Source organism: Peromyscus maniculatus, chromosome 5 (genome assembly GCF_049852395.1).
Source record: "Peromyscus maniculatus bairdii isolate BWxNUB_F1_BW_parent chromosome 5, HU_Pman_BW_mat_3.1, whole genome shotgun sequence".
NCBI lineage: Eukaryota > Metazoa > Chordata > Mammalia > Rodentia > Cricetidae > Peromyscus > Peromyscus maniculatus.
In genome coordinates, this window is record NC_134856.1 from 45,614,994 (window position 1) to 45,627,789 (window position 12,796).

Here is a 12,796-nt window from a genome sequence, read left to right on the forward strand (position 1 = left end):
ATTAAAATAATCTAATTTCAAAGAAGCCACACTAAACCATTCCAGGGCTTTGGCTCTCAACATATATTTTGAACACAATTCAATCACAAGATTCCTTTGAAGTATACATGTGTATATCCCTTTTGTGTTAGTGCTAGTTGGGAATTTGTGGAGCATTTTCTTTGGGATTGCATGTTAATGTCTCAAGTTCAGAATGTTCTGGTCTTTATTTCTTTTCAATACAATTTTTCTTCCATTTCTTTCTGTATCAACATTCCATCTGTTGCTCTCATTGTGTATATATATTGGCATTATTTATCAGGTCAAAGAAGTACCTGCTTTTGTTCATTCTTTTCTTTTGATAGTGCAATTCCATTCTATATCTTCAATACATAATCTTTTGCCAGCTCAAACCTTCTATTGAAATATTTTAGTGACTTTATCCCTCTCCCCACTGGTGATAGTCTACAAACCAGAATTTCTATTTACATTTTTTTAAAAAAAGTCATTTATATCTCTTCATTGATGATTTTGTTTATTGCATTATTGTCAATACACTTTTCTTGCCGGAAGTTTCTCCGGTCTTGCCCGGCCTCGTGGTCCTGCAGCCACCTATAAATTAATCACTCAGAGACAATATTAATTGCAAATTCTATGGCCTATTAACTCAGGATTCTTACTAGCTAGCTCTTACAACTTAACCCAACCCATAACTATTAATCTATGTATTGTCATGTGTTCTGTGGCTTTACCTGTGTCCCATTACATGCTGCTCCTTAGACGGTGGTTTGGCATCTCTTCCGCTTCTGACCTTCTTCCCTCTGTATCTCTGCTAGGCCAAAACAGCTTTATTTATTATCCAATGGGAGCCACACATATTCACAGCATACAGAAAGACATCCCACAGCACTTCCCATTTCTGTCTAATCAAAAAGGAAGGTTTTTTTTTTTTTGGTTTTTTGAGACAGGATTTCTCTGTGCAGCTTTGCACCTTTCCTGGAACTCACTTTGTAGACCAGGCTGGCCTCAAACTCACAGAGATCCGCCTGCCTCTGTCTCCCGAGTGCTGGGATTAAAGGCATGCGCCACCACCACCAGGCAGGTTTTAACTTTAAATTATATGTAACATTATGTAAAATTATATGTAACAAGTTAGCAAGCAAGAATTATAGTTGCAATATCTAGCCTATTTGTATTTGGAAAAATTAAATAAAATATTCTATCATCTATCTTATTTTTGTGAATCTAAAGTTTCATATCTAATTTACCTTTTATCATGACTAAAGCTACTTATAATGCTTTATGTATATATATCATTACTATAATCATGACTGTAATTATAACTCTCTAGTTTTCAACTCCATCAAAGACTCCAGGATATAATATTATCTGAGTAAACAGGAAGTGCATTGCAAGCCACTTCTATAATTCTAGAAATGACAGAGACAGTTGGCTGCCTGGATAGTCATCCAAAGTTCCTCTGCAATGTTGGGGTATCTTCTGCCTATAGGCCTAGTCTCTCAGTCATTTTCTCCTGTGGCCTGTAGAATGTCTCACAATCTCCTCTGTGAAGTAGGAAACTGAAGGACCATTCTGCCTTGTTTTTGCAAAATTTAGTGGTCATTTTCCTATGGGTGCTGTATGTTCAGTTTATACAACATATTATCAAGCAGTCCAAGCAAGAGCAGTTTCTTGCCAAAATGGCTATTTTTGCTATAAAGAAAGCAAATTCCATATGGAGTTTTTTCAGTGCCCATCATCTTCGTTGAAATAATTGGTGCTTTCAAGAGGAGACATGTCTCACTGTCCAGAAAAGTCTAAGTTCTTAAAACATTTTAAATACCATATTCTGTAGGTCTTTGAAGTGTTTGGAGGTTACCTATCTAACTAAAATATATCTCTGTGTATCTAGAAAATCTAATTAATATGATTATAAGTTTAACTGTTATAGATGACTATTAATATGTATTTTTAAATTATATATTACATTTTTAAATGAGCTGCGTAAGCATAATGCCCTAAACAAGAGTGGAAATATACACACAGTATAACAAAATTAACTTTAAATTTTTATCAATATACTAAAATCCATAGAAATGTAAAACACTTCAAATAAGTTGTTGCTCTTTAAAAGTAGATTCAATAATCTACCTTTTTATTCTATTATATCTATGTTCCCCTTTCTTCTTTAGAAAGAGATTGCATTTATAATCAACCTCCTTTAAATAAAAATAAACATTTATAAATAATATTTTGGGAATTTAGGTGTAGCTTTTCATACTATTTCCTGTTGGTTGGGAGTGCTGGCACTCTTATGGGGATCCTGAGAAAATTAAGAATCATAGTTAAATCTTTGCTGTAGTAGTCTGTGAGGCTGGATTGTCTCAGTGAGTTGCTTTGAAGCTGTTTTGGATGTTGGATCATCTGGGCCCTGGCTGTCAACGGAGATCTTTTAGGGGGTCTTTGGTTGATCAAACCATATTAGCCTGGAAGCAATCCATAGGTTCTCATCTCCTGTGGAAACAAAAGCAGAACCTTTTTTCCAAAGCAATGTATCCTTAGACACAAATTTTAAAGTAAACATACCTTTCAAATATGCATATTGGTTTAACTTGGTAGCCCCTACAATCAAATGTCTCTCTGTAGTTAAAAATCCCCCACACAATATAATAATATGTAGTATCCAGATTCTTTGTGTAATTTCCATCTTTATGTGGTTTAATTTTCATATTATTCTTATTGTCTTTTTAAAGATTTTACTTTTTAAAACTACTTATTTCTTTATGTAACTGTTTATATTCCTTTTCCTATCTCTTCCAAGCCTACATATATTTTTACACACACTGTAAATAGTTTAGAGTTTTATTCCATCTGAATCTGTCTTATTATGAATCTGTAATCATTTTTTGAGCATTGACTTAAACTGAAATGTGACTAAGACCAAAGTGGCAGCCCTGGCTGCTGGCTCTGTCCATCTCAGCTTCCCAACATGGTGGAGGTACATTTACCACCAGCTCTAGGGGTGCCATGCTCACCTGCCGACTCTGGGAAGCTGTGGGTCTATGCCTCCACCCAGCAGCATGTAGGCCAGAAACTTTTCTTTGTCAGTACTAGCAAAAGCTAAAACCACCATGCAATGCACTGCACAGCTTGGAGACACCGCTGTGTACTGCAGTAGGAATCTGCCATGATGTAGGTCAAGCCCACACACCTCAAACCCACCATACTGTAGCTCAAGCCCACACCCTGAGGTGTCTTTGTATCAAGGCATGCCTGAGAGACATAACTAGGAAACTGTTTTAGCATTTTTTTTTTTTTAAAGCTTTCTCAGGTTTTGGGTGGAAATTTTTGCTACCATGTCTGGGTGCCAAAATGTAGTAGAAGTTTCTCTGGTCCCACCTGGCTCTGTGGTTCTGTAGCCATTTATAAAATAATCACTCAGAGGCTTATATTAATTACCAACTGTATGGCCTATGCCAGGCTTCTTGCTATCTGGTTCTTTAATCTTAAATTAACCCGTAACTATTAATCTATGTGTTCCATGGCTTTACCTGCATCCCATTACATGTTGCTCCTTGGACAGCAGTTTGGCGTCTCCTCCCATTCTCCTTTCTCTTCTCATTTATCTCTCTTAGATTTTCCCACCTGGCTCCATCCCGCTCTCCCATAGGCCAGTGCAGCTTTATTTACTAGCCATATATTCACAGCACCTCCCCTTTTCTGTGGGTGCCAGATAAAGGAAGAAATATCACTAGCAATCCATGGGCTCTTCTTAATGAGCAAAGGAATTTATTTGGGGGTTAACTCACAAGACAGAATAAGGGAATTTATCGCAGGATCCTGGAAGGGTGAGGCACAGTCCAACGCTGTTTTCTGGTAAGATCTGCCCTGGTCCGTCCCAGCCTCCAAAACCATGAGATAGCAAAGAGAGCACTGCTTATGTACATCCAAGGTCTTAAGGGTCCTGAGTGGCCAGGCCCCAGGGGCATGTACTTCAAGGTCATAGGCAGGTGTAACAGTTACCTGCTACCTCACTAGGGGCGGTGCTTCAGGGCACGGTGAGAACAGCTACCCACTACGCACTCGTTTAATTCTTTATTACATTCATTTATTTATTTGTTGTGGCTGGGGGGTGGAGGTGTCACAGCACACGTGGTGATCAGAGGCTGACTTGGCGGGGTTGACTCATTTCTTCTACCATGTGGGTCTCAACAATTGGAGTCCGGTTATCAGTCACGGTATCAAGCATCTCCACCTACTGAGCCATCCCTTCCCTTAATTCTTTAAGCATGATTCCCTCCAGTTTTTTGATCTGTCTACGGTAGCTGTTTCGCAATTGTCATGTGTGTGGTGTAGTGTCTGTGTCACCTGAGCCTTGCAGATTCCTGCTTCCCCTTCTCGTCCCACCGCCCGCCACTGTGGAATGTTTCTGCTGCTTTTTGCTGGTTGTCGTTTGTTTAGTGACTCTCATAGACTGCATTTCCTGAGGCCTTTGCATCCTTGTTCCGTAGGTCCTGCCCCCTCCATGTCCTACTTTTAGAGGTATCCTTATTGTATAACTCCTTCATTTTCTTCCCAGCTCCCATTTTTCACGAGCTGTCAGCTATAACTTGTTCTTTGGCAAGCTTACATTATGTTACATGACCTCTGTTAAATCTTCTGTAACATGTTTATAAATATTTTAGTTACACATTTACATAAACACATTCAGTCTGTATTTCCTATGTGCCCCTGAGTGTGAAGGCTTCTGAATTGGAATGGTTCACCCAATAGACAGGGCCTTTGCTCTCTTGAAACTCACATTTTATGTTTACAGGCATAAATGCATGCACAAGAAATAGATAGGACCATATGTGGAAATTGTCAGCGCTCTTGTGTAAACAGCATACTGAAGGAATGGTGGTGGTCGTAGAAGAGGAAGGTCTTTGATGCAGTGAAATGGTCCTGAAAGGTGATGGGGGCTCAGAGTGGTTGATGGGGCTGATGACTCAGGTAAAGAACGCTACATGGCTTCATTTATATTACTATGATAGAATGCCTGCGAAGCGACAACTCTATAAAGAAAAGCTCACAGTTATGCCACTTCTCAGTTCCGGAGCTTAGAGAGCATGTGCTGCCCTTCCCCCAGCTCTAGTGAGGTTCTGACCTTGTCTCATGGCTGGAGCCCCTGTGGGAGCTAAGCTCACATCTCTAGATAGGAAGCTGGGGGTCTGGGTGGGGCCAGGCTCTGGTTTCTGCAATAACTCTCCTGTGAGTGATACTGAATGGTTGTAGGAGGACGACTTGAGTGTCTTCCAAGACTAGCACTATCAAATGACCCAAAGGCCTCCCGTTAGGACCTTCTCTCAAAGGACCACCTCCCGACGTTACCAAACTGTGGACTCTGAAGTTTTAATAACGTGATCTTATTTTTGCTTATGGAGGAAGATTTTGACTTCCTAGTTTTTAACCAACTGTCCTTCCTTTTTAAAATATATGAATTTGTCAAAGTTAAAAAATTTAAATTTCAAGGTGAATATTTGGATTACTGGATTGAGGGAGAACCAGAAGTAAAAGCTTTAACATTTAACTAGTATTGGCTCATATTTAATGTTTCATTCCAGAGATGGGAAGGCTCAAACACCAAACTTCAGTCTCCTTTTGCCTATGGGTGATGGAACTTTGGAATGACAAAAAAAGATCCATGGCTAGGCCCCAGGTGGAGCTCCAGGAGTCTAATTAGTGAGAAAGAGGAGGGTTTATATGAGCGAGAATTGTTGAGACCAAGGTTGGATAAAGCACAGGGACAAATAGCCAAACGAATGGAAACACATGAACTATGAACCAAAGGCTGAGGGGCCCCCAACTGGATCAGGCCCTCTGAATAGGTGAGACAGTTGATTGGCTTGATCTGTTTGGGAGGCATCTAGGCAGTGGTCCTGTGCTCATTGCATGAGTTGGCTGCTTGAAACCTGGGGCTTATGCAGGGATGCTTGGCTCAGTCTGGAAGGAGGGGACTGGACCTGCCTGGACTGAGTCTATCAGGTTGATCTCAATCCTCGGGGGAGGCTTTACCCTGGAGGAGGTGGGAATGGGGGGTGGGCTGGGGGGAAGGAGAGGGGGGCAGGAGGGGGGAGATCAAGGGAATCCGTGGCTGATATGTAGAACTGAATGGTATTTTAAAATAAAATAAAAGGAAAAAAAAGCATATTGTCTCAAGTATAGTAGGGCACTTGACCCTGAAGCCTGGTGAAAAGTTAGACTTCACTGTCCTTATTCTTTGAAACTAAGTTTTGTCATAGCTAAGCACCAGCCATGGACTTCAACCTTGTCAGGCTGTGACAGGATATGATAGCTGTAGGAAATTACAGAGCCCAACACTGACCTTAGCCTTAAAATAAACACAATAGCAAGAAGAATAAAGCATCTTCCTTTCAGATATAAAAACACATAGAAAGAACACAGAGCATATGTTATCGTTTTAGGCTTGACATTAACAGGAACAGACACAAGAAAGGCACCCGCTAGGAGAACATTCTAGAAGTTTATAGATTGTTCTTTAAAGCCAGAGAAGAGAAGTAGAGCTCATCGAGACACAAAGAGATTTTCTTATGCTTCAGACTTCCCAAGAACCATTGTTAACTGTCACAAACACACCACACTTCATAATTAGGTGCAGGTCTTTGTGGGATGGCAGCTTAGCTTATCCCGCCTTGAGTGTGAATCTATATTCTTTGTAGGATGAATACATACTATCTTAACACCCACTGGAGCAGAGAGCTGAAATGAGAGAAGCATTCATCTTCTCTGAAAATAATGAAACCTGAAATATAGGAAGTAAAAAAAAATCCTCAGCAAAATAAATACATATTTAAAAACAAATGAAAATATTTATGTTCAGATGAAAGTGTGCCACTTGAGCTTGCTTTCCTGCTGCATTTCCTTCTGGTTTTCGTCACACGCTGTCTGCAGCACCCTTCCATCTGATTGTAAAATAAAGTACCCATCTCAGAGAATGCTAATGTGTAAAGAGATGTGTGTCTTTAGATACTCATGCGCAAGTGTGCTCTGTGCATAAAACAAGTGAAAGATGCACAGGTAATGGCCTGGGAAGGACACTGTTTCCTGGCGTCTACAGTGTCATTAACGAATGCCTACTATGTTTCTCAATTAAAGCACAGCTTGCGGGGTTTGCAAACAAGTACCATTGCATTTCCAAATCTAAAATGATCAGCAATTTTATGACATCATGAACTATGCACTAAACATAACACCTACAGACATGTATCATTTTTTTCTCATTTTAAGTAGACTTTTTTTTTTCTTTTGAGACAGGGTTTCTCTGTGTAGTTTTGGTGCCTGTCCTGGATCTCGCTCTGTAGACCAGGTTTGTTTCAAACTCACAGAGATCTGCCTGGCTCTGCCTTCCAGAGTGCTGGGATTAAAGGCATGCACCACCACGGCCGGGCAAGACTTACTTTTTTATTAGAAGTTTTAGTCACAGTAAATCTGATCATAAATGACAGAGTTCTTATATCACCACCCTGACCTTACATATGCATAATGCTTCTTACTACCAGCATCTTATACCAGAGTAGGACAGTATGACTACAGAGGGTCCTGAACTGAAGCATTCTGTTTTACCAGGTCCACAGCATCCATTAGACTTTGTTCATGGTTCTGTGTGTTCTATGAGTATCAACATATAATGACATTCACTGACATAGTTTTGATGTCTTAACAGTCCTCTGTGCCTGTTCATCATTACTTCCCTCACCATCTCTGGCAAACTCTAGCTTTTTAATATTTTAATACTTGTGCTTTCTTCTAGAATGTCTCCCAGTTGTGTGCATACAGTCTGTAGCTCTTCCAACTTTTTTCTCATTCATGTGGTAATCTGCATTTAAGATTCCTCTGCATCTTTTATAGCTTGCTTCTTTTTAGTGTCTTTAGTAGTTTGAATGAGAATCTCTCACATGGGCTTAGATATTTGAGTAATTGGTCCCCAGTTGGTGGTGCTGTTTGGGGAGGTAGAAGATGTGGCCTTTCTGGAGAAGATGTGTAATTAGGGGTGAGCTCAGGGCGTTTATAGTCTTGTCCCACTCCCTCTTCTCTTTCTCTGTTTCATGCTACATTTAAAGATGTGAGTTCTCAGCTTCTATTCCTGCTACGATGCCCCCCATCACAATGGACTCTCCACCTTCTGGGATCACAAGCCCAAACAAACTCTTCCTTCTGTAGGTTGCCTTGGTCATGGTGTTTTATCACAGTGACAGAAAAGAAACCAGGGCAGCACTGAAGGACAGTTCATTCATTGTTTGTGCTTAGCAGGGTTTCTCCAGTCACTCATTAAAGGGTATCTTGCTTGGGTCCTTCCAAGTTTTGCCAATTATGACCAAAGCTGGTATAGACACCCACATGCAGACTTTTGAGTGGACATGTTTTCAGTGCTCTTGTGTAAAAACTACAGACCTCAACTATTGGATCATCTGTTAAGAATATCCTTAACTGAAAAGAAACCACCAAACTATCTTCAAGTGTGGCTATGTGGTTCATTGTTCTAGTCAGTGATTAAGGATTGTCCCACATCCTTAACAGCACTTGGGGTTGTTAATTTTCTGGATTGTATCCACTTAAATTGGTGGATAATAGGAGGTTATTTTAATTTTCCTAAAGACACAAGATGTGCTTATTTTGAAAATTAAACTTATATTTATTGTGAGTGCATTTGCATGCCTGTGTGTGAGTGTGTGTGTGTGTGTGTGTGTGTGTGTGTGTGTGTATGTGTGCCACTCCATGAATGTGGAAGTCAGAGGACAACTTTTGAGATTCTGTCCTTCCATCATGCGTATCCCAGGGATCAAAGTCAGGTTATCAGGCTTGGCAGCCAGCGCCTTTCCCTGCTGAGCCATCTTGTCTACCCAGAAGGACTAATTTTTTTTGTATGCTTTTTTTCACCCATAGAGTCCCTAATGAATGATCCTTCAGCCTCTGACTCTGAAATTCTGGGATTACAGACCTATGCCACCACACTTAGCTTATAAATTGTTTTTTGCTATGTTATCTGTTCAGTTATTGTATCCACTTTGTGTGTATGTGCAGGTAAATGTTTGTGTGTGTACACATGTGTGCAGGTGCATGTGTCTATGTGTGTGGAAGCCAAAGGTCAACTTTTAATGTTGTTCACCTTGTTTTAATTTTTTTTTGCATGGATGTATATAAGCATGTTCACATGTGAGTGTTTGCATGTATAGATGTGTGTGGAAGCTAGAGGTTAACTTCCAGTGTTCTCTTTGTTTTTATTTGCATGTGCATGTAGTATATGTATAAGCACATTCACGTGTGTGGGTGCATGTGCATGTGTGTGCATTTGGAGACCTGAAGTTGATGTTGGATGTCTTCCTCATGTGTTCTCCATTTTAATTATTGAGGTAGAGTCTCTCTTTTTTTGTTTTTATTTTTTAAATTACACTTATGGTATTCATTAATTACACTCATGATATTAATCACATTTGTGGTATTCATAGATTACATTCACAGTTTGTATATATAATTTTAAATGCCAAATGTCATTTATTGAAGGAGGGAGGAGGTCTTAAATACAGGCTTACAGCACAATGGGAGACCCCCAGAGGGCAGAAGTTCACTACTGATGTTTTACAATCTTGCATCTAAGCTGTTAATGCCCATTATTCAGGATACACAGATAAGGAACTTCCTTTAAGCATTCAGGAAGGTGGAACCTGGCAGGGAATTAGCATAGGGAGGATATCAAGGTCAAGGTCTGAAAGCAAGGCAATAGTTACCCAAAACAGGGGCCAGGGAACCTACAGGTTCCCCTTTTATTAAAAAATGAACTTCTGACTTGGGTTGCGTGGGACGTCAGCTGATCACCTTACTGGTCATAGAGATGCCTGCCCAGGCCACACAGGTGCTCTGTCTTAGGTTGGTGAGCGCCCCCCCCGGCATTACCCATCAATGAATACTCGTTATCATACAGGCTCAATCGTGTGTGAGCTGCAGAGTTAACTGCTGCCAAAGATCTCAAAGTGGCACTGGGCTTGCAATCTGTGTGTTCAACACAGAAAAGACCCACAGAGGTCCTATCTTACCCATAGCCAGTAGGCTAAAGGCAACTGAGCCATTCCCTTCCTTAACGAGCCATACTGTATGTTGGAGTCCTTGTAAGATAGCATCCCAAAAGCAACTGGAACTTGAGTTTATAAATTTATAATTTTCAAAGCCAATCAAGATGTATTTAACTCCTGAATTAAATTTATCATGCCCAATAGAATGGAAGATTAACTAACTGTGGTAGCTACTTTTGTTGCCAGGGTCTCCACTGTACTAGCTGTAGTAAGCAATTATGAAATGGTAATCCGAGAAACAGTAGCAGAGGTGGCTGCCAATGCTATAACAGCAACAGCGGCAGCAGCAATGTCAAATTCTCTTCTTGAGTGTGTGGACATCCACTGGCATGGATACAACTCCAGTAACACGAACTGCCAAGACCCATTTTTCTTGATCCCAGTACGACTTTAGCTGGCAGCTCTTCTGGAGAATCCAATCTCATGGCTACAGTTCCTAGGCTTACATTAATGCTTGCCAAAGCTGGTGATATTGGGCTCTCAATCTCCATTGGCATCAGAAGGGTAGATTTTTTCATGAAGACCCATTAGGTCTCTGTCATGTTGGGCTTCATCAGCAGCCACAGGGCATGTTCAGTGCTCAGGAATCCAAAGAGGAACCTCATTGTCCTGAGGAAAGACATAAATAGAACCCTGGGGCCACACCAAGACTAGATTGGGTCTCCTCCACATGCTAGTAGAAAGATCCTTCCATCACTCCAGAGGGTGATTTGCAACAGGGGCCCTCCAGTGCTTATCTGTATCAGATACTCCACCAGAATCCACCGATAAAAAATTTAAAATATAGCCGGGCGGTGGTGGCGCACGCCTTTAATCCCAGCACTCAGGAGGCAAAGGCAGGAGGATCTCTGTGAGTTCGAGGCCAGCCTGGGCTACCAAGTGAGTTCCAGGAAAAGGCACAAAGCTACACAGAGAAACCCTGTCTCGAAAAACCAAAAAAAAAAAAAAAAATTTAAAATATAGAAAACAAGGGAAAGAATAGAATGTGGAGAGGAATTATGAGTCCCTAGTTCTCCCTTTTTTAATTACTTTAGTAAAATGTTTGTTTGTTTGTATAATATTTCAAATTTTTCTTTTATTTTTATTTATTTTTTATTGTTTAAAATTAATTAATTATTTTTTTATTATCAGCTTGATACAGTATGCATTCTTGTCTTAATAGTGAGATGTTTCCTTGAGGCTTGCTCAGGAATTGAGTAAAACCGAAATTTATTATAAGCCACAGTTGTCCTAGGGACCTCCATGCTATATATATATAGCCTCCATGGTTCTGTGGGTTGTAGTCTGATTGTTCTTTATTTTATATCTAGAATCCACTTATGAGTGAGTATATACCATGTTTGTCTTTCTGGGTTTGGGTTACCTCACTCAGGATGATTTTTTCTAGTTCCATCCATTTGCCTGCAAATTTCATGCTTTCATTGTTTTTCTCTGCTGAGTAGTACTCCATTGTGTATATGTACCACATTTTCTTAATCCATTCTTCAGTTGACGGGCATCTAGATTGTTTCCAGTTTCTGGCTATTACAAATAGTGCTGCTATGAACATAGTTGAGCATGTATCTTTATGGTATGAATCATCGTTCCTTGGGTATATGCCCAAGAGTGGGATGGCTGGGTCTTGAGGTAGTTCGATTCCTAAATTTCTGAGAAACCGCCATACTGATTTCCACAGTGGTTGTACAAGCTTGCATTCCCACCAACAGTGAAGGAGTATTCCCTTTGCTCCACATCCTCTCCAACATTGACTGTCATTGGTGTTTTTGATAGTAGCTATTCTGACAGGTGTAAGGTGGTATCTCAGAGTCGTTTTGATTTGCATTTCTCTGATGATTAAGGATGTTGAGCATTTCTTTAAATGTCTTTCAGCCATTTGTGATTCTTGTTTTGTGAATTCTCTGTTTAGTTCTTTAGCCCATTTTTAAATTGGATTGTTTAGTATTTTGATGTCTAGTTTCCTGAGTTCTTTATATACTGTGGAGATCAGTCCTCTGTCAGATGTGGGGTTGGTGAAGATCTTTTCCCATTCTGTTGGCTGTCTTTTTGTCTTCTTGACCGTGTCTTTCACCCTGCAAAAGTTTCTCAATTTCAAGAGGCCCCATTTATTAATTGTTGTGGTCAGGGTCTGTGCTGTTGGTGTTATATTTAGGAAATGGTCTCTGGTGCCAATGTGTTCAAGAGTACTTCCTACTTTCATTTCTATTAAGTTTAGTGTAACTGGATTTATGTTGAGGTCCTTGATCCACTTGAACTTGAGTTTTGTGCATGGTGACAGATATCGATCTATTTGTAATCTTTTACATATTGACATCCAGTTATGCCAGCACCATTTGTTGAAGATACTTTCTTTTTTCCATTGTATAGTTTTGGCTTCTTTGTCAAAAACCAGGTGTTCATATGTGCATGGATTAATGTCAGGGTCTTCAATTCAATTCCATTGGTCTGTATGTCGGTTTTTATACCAGTACCAAGCTGTTTTTATTACTATAGCTCTATAGTAGAGTTTGAGGTCAGGGATGGTGATGCCTCCAAAGATTGCTTTATCGTATAGGATTCTTTTAGCTATCCTGGGTCTTTCGTTTTTCCATATGAAGTTGCATATTTTTCTTTCCAAGTCTGTGAAGAATTGTGTTGGGATTTTGATTGGCATTGCGTTGAATCTGTAGCTTGCTTTTGGTAAGATTGCCATT